Source organism: Onychostoma macrolepis, unplaced genomic scaffold (genome assembly GCF_012432095.1).
Source record: "Onychostoma macrolepis isolate SWU-2019 unplaced genomic scaffold, ASM1243209v1 Scaffold298, whole genome shotgun sequence".
NCBI classification, from domain to species: Eukaryota; Metazoa; Chordata; class Actinopteri; order Cypriniformes; family Cyprinidae; genus Onychostoma; species Onychostoma macrolepis.
The window spans coordinates 1-5,000 of NW_026704817.1; positions in this window are offsets into that span (position 1 = coordinate 1).

The window sequence follows — 5,000 nt, forward strand, 5'->3', positions numbered from 1 at the left end:
ACTCTTTTGGCTAAGTTTATATATCTATATGTTATATATATGCTCGACTGCCTCAACAAGATGCATAAGGTTGGAAATGTAGCTGGAACTCCCTCGAGCAAGATCCACACACCTTGCTTAAAGGAGGGTGACCTTGCATCGGCCGGGAATCGTCCATTAACTGGGAATCAGGCTTGAGAAGCCACGCTGAAAAGCAAGTAAAGAACGGATCTCGAGAGAAGCCTTCGTGGCACAATCAAATGAAGCTCTTTCAAGCCAATTACGCTTCAGCCTCAAGTTTCATTTAAAGATACGCATTTCTGAAGTAACAGAACACGTTGACATGCGGTGGCGGGAATCGAACCCGGTCTCCAGCGTGGGAGGAAAAAATCCACCTCTGAACCACCAGCGCTTTAACCGCCTCGTGAGTGCGCATGGTTACAAACACAGATGTCGCTTTTAAAGTACCAGACATCTGGCGTAAAAATCTTGCCGCTACTGCATTGGCGGGAATCGGACCGGGTCTCCAGCGTGGCAGGCGAAATTCTACCACTGAACCACCAATGCTCGACTCCACCGGCTAATGCGCAAGGATGGAAATGCAGCTGGAGCTCTTTTACAGTTTTTCAGCCGCTTTCCTACATTTCTTGAATCATCTTTAACATTTGCAAACCATTTGACGAACAGAAATGGTCTCATGAGTCTCTGAACAAAGGTAGCCACACATAAAAACGATTAAAGAAACGTATCATGCGAAAATCCTTAGTAGCACGTGGCTGAAAAGGCAAATGAAGCTCCTTTAGGAAAAATTATGCTACACCTTCAGGGGTGGTTTTAAAAACAAGACATTTTGATGTAAGGAAAATGCTTCCTGCATTGGCGGAATCGGACCGGGTCTCCAGCGTGGCAGGCGAGAATTCTACCACTGAACCACCAATGCTCGACAGGCTCGAGAAGATCGCAAGTCCAGGAGTTCATTTGGAAATAGCGTCTCTTTCACGAGGGTAATGTCGACCAATGCTAAAGTTAAACAACTGAGAGGTAAACTGAACAAGTTCCATAGGCATTTGATGAATAGAAATGGACTAATGAGTCTCTGAACGAGGGGGGCAATAACAAGAGTCAAAGTCATTATCTTCTGTGGCCACCAGCTCCCGTAAGAACAACAGTGCACCTGATTTGTCAGGTCTTGCTGGAAATGTTACCCCGCTCTTCCACCAAGGCACCTGCATGTTCTCAAACACAACTGGTTTGGGGGATGGGGGGCACAGGGTTACATGCTGTTTGACACTGCCATGACAATCAGCGGTCCATCTGTGCCCCTGACGTGCTGTCTTAGGGATCTTACCTTATTGACATTGCAGTTTATCCCACTTTCTTGCAGGTCAGCAGTAACCCTGGACATATTTCCTCTGGTGTTTTCAGAGACAACAGACAGGTCAGTTTACTGTCATTAGTTATTTTAATACTGACCTTTCTTGCCTGTCGCCTGTAAAGGGTTATTGCCTTCAGGATTTTTTTCAGAAGTGCGTGAGCAGTAATCGCTTTTAATTCATTGAACAAGCATGAAAAAGCATTGTGTAATGTGCTTGATAAATTATCTGTAAAGCGCAGCATCTTGAAAAATGCACTCTTTTGGCTAAGTTTATATATCTATATGTTATATATATGCTCGACTGCCTCAACAAGATCATAAGGTTGGAAATGTAGCTGGAACTCCCTCGAGCAAGATCACACACCTTGCTTAAAGGAGGGTGACCTTGCATCGGCGGCAGAATCGTCCATTAACTGGGAATCAGGCTTGAGAAGCCACGCTGAAAAGCAAGTAAAGAACGGATCTCGAGAGAAGCCTTGTGGCACAATCAAATGAAGCTCTTTCAAGCCAATTCGCTTCAGCCTCAAGTTTCATTTAAAGATCGCATTTCTGAAGTAACAGAACACGTTGACATGCGGTGGCGGGGAATCGAACCCGGTCTCCAGCGTGGCAGGAAAAAATCCACCTCTGAACCACCAACGCTTTAACCGCCTCGTGAAGTGCGCATGATTGCAAACACAGATGTCGCTTTTAAAGTACCAGACATCTGAGCGTAAAAATCTTGCCGCTACTGCATTGGCGGGAATCGGACCGGGTCTCCAGCGTGGCAGGCGAAATTCTACCACTGAACCACCAATGCTCGACTCCCACCGGCTAATAAGGATGGAAATGCAGCTGGAGCTCTTTTACAGTTTTTCAGCGCTTTCCTACATTTCTTGAATCATCTTTAACATTTGCAAACCATTTGACGAACAGAAATGGTCTCATGAGTCTCTGAACAAAGGTAGCCACACATAAAAGCGATTAAAGAGCGTATCATGCGAAAATCCTTAGTATACGTGGCTGAAAAGGCAAATGAAGCTCCTTTAGGAAAAATTATGCTACACCTTCAGGGGTGGTTTTAAAAACAAGACATTTTGATGTAAGGAAAATGCTTCCTGCATTGGCAGAATCGGACCGGGTCTCAGCGTGGCAGGCGAGAATTCTACCACTGAACCACCAATGCTCGACCAGGCTCGAGAAGATCGCAAGTCAGGAGTTCATTTGGAAATAGCGTCTCTTTCACGAGGGTAATATCGACCAATGCTAAGTTAAACAACTGAGGTAAACTGAACAAGTTCCATAGGCATTTGATGAATAGAAATGGACTAATGAGTCTCTGAAGCGAGGGGGGCAATAACAAGAGTCAAAGTCATTATCTTCTGTGGCCACCAGCTCCCGTAAGAACAACAGTGCACCTGATTTGTCAGGTCTTGCTGGGAAATGTTACCCCGCTCTTCCACCAAGGCACCTGCATGTTCTCAAACACAACTGGTTTGGGGGATGGGGGGCACAGGGTTACATGCTGTTTGACACTGCCATGACAATCAGCGGTCCATCTGTGCCCCTGGCGTGCTGTCTTAGGGATCTTACCTTATTGACATTGCAGTTTATCCCACTTTCTTGCAGGTCAGCAGTAACCCTGGACATATTTCCTCTGGTGTTTTCAGAGACAACAGACAGGTCAGTTTACTGTCATTAGTTATTTTAATACTGACCTTTCTTGCCTGTCGCCTGTAAAGGGTTATTGCCTTCAGGATTTTTTTCAGAAGTGCGTGAGCAGTAATCGCTTTTAATTCATTGAACAAGCATGAAAAAGCATTGTGTAATGTGCTTCGATAAATTATCTGTAAGCAGCATCTTGAAAAATGCACTCTTTTGGCTAAGTTTATATATCTATATGTTATATATATGCTCGACTGCCTCAACAAGATGCGCAAGGTTGGAAATGTAGCTGGAACTCCCTCGAGCAAGATTCACACACCTTGCTTAAAAGGAGGGTGACCTTGCATCGGCCGGGAATCGTCCATTAACTGGGAATCAGGCTTGAGAAGCCACGCTGAAAAGCAAGTAAGAAGCGGATCTCGAGAGAAGCCTTCGTGGCACAATCAAATGAAGCTCTTTCAAGCCAATTACGCTTCAGCCTCAAGTTTCATTTTAAAGATCGCATTTCTGAAGTAACAGAACACGTTGACATGCGGTGGCGGAATCGAACCCGGTCTCCGCGTGGGAGGAAAAAATCCACCTCTGAACCACCAGCGCTTTAACACGCCTCGTAGAGGTGCGCATGGTTGCAAACACAGATGTCGCTTTTAAAGTACCAGACATCTGGCGTAAAAATCTTGCCGCTACTGCATTGGCGAGAATCGGACCGGGTCTCCAGCGTGGCAGGCGAAATTCTACCACTGAACCACCAATGCTCGACTCCCACGGCTAATGCGCAAGGATGGAAATGCAGCTGGAGCTCTTTACAGTTTTTCAGCGCTTTCCTACATTTCTTGAATCATCTTTAACATTTGCAAACCATTTGACGAACAGAAATGGTCTCATGAGTCTCTGAACAAAGGTAGCCACACATAAAAGCGATTAAAGAGCGTATCATGCGAAAATCCTTAGTAGCACGTGGCTGAAAAGGCAAATGAAGCTCCTTTAGGAAAAATTATGCTACACCTTCAGGGGTGGTTTTAAAAACAAGACATTTTGATGTAAGGAAAATGCTTCCTGCATTGGCGAGAATCGGACCGGGTCTCCAGCGTGGCAGGCGAGAATTCTACCACTGAACCACCAATGCTCGACAGGCTCGAGAAGATCGCAAGTCAGGAGTTCATTTGGAAATGACGTCTCTTTCACGAGGTAATATCGACCAATGCTAAGTTAAACAACTGAGAGGTAAACTGAACAAGTTCCATAGGCATTTGATGAATAGAAATGGACTAATGAGTCTCTGAACGAGGGGGGCAATAACAAGAGTCAAAGTCATTATCTTCTGTGGCCACCAGCTCCCGTAAGAACAACAGTGCACCTGATTTGTCAGGTCTTGCTGGGAAATGTTACCCCGCTCTTCCACCAAGGCACCTGCATGTTCTCAAACACAACTGGTTTGGGGGATGGGGGGCACAGGGTTACATGCTGTTTGACACTGCCATGACAATCAGCGGTCCATCTGTGCCCCTGACGTGCTGTCTTAGGGATCTTACCTTATTGACATTGCAGTTTATCCCACTTTCTTGCAGGTCAGCAGTAACCCTGGACATATTTCCTCTGGTGTTTTCAGAGACAACAGACAGGTCAGTTTACTGTCATTAGTTATTTTAATACTGACCTTTCTTGCCTGTCGCCTGTAAAGGGTTATTGCCTTCAGGATTTTTTTCAGAAGTGCGTGAGCAGTAATCGCTTTTAATTCATTGAACAAGCATGAAAAAGCATTGTGTAATGTGCTTGATAAATTATCTGTAAACGCAGCATCTTGAAAAATGCACTCTTTTGGCTAAGTTTATATATCTATATGTTATATATATGCTCGACTGCCTCAACAAGATGCGCAAGGTTGGAAATGTAGCTGGAACTCCCTCGAGCAAGATCACACACCTTGCTTAAAGGAGGTGACCTTGCATCGGCAGAATCGTCCATTAACTGGGAATCAGGCTTGAGAAGCCACGCTGAAAAG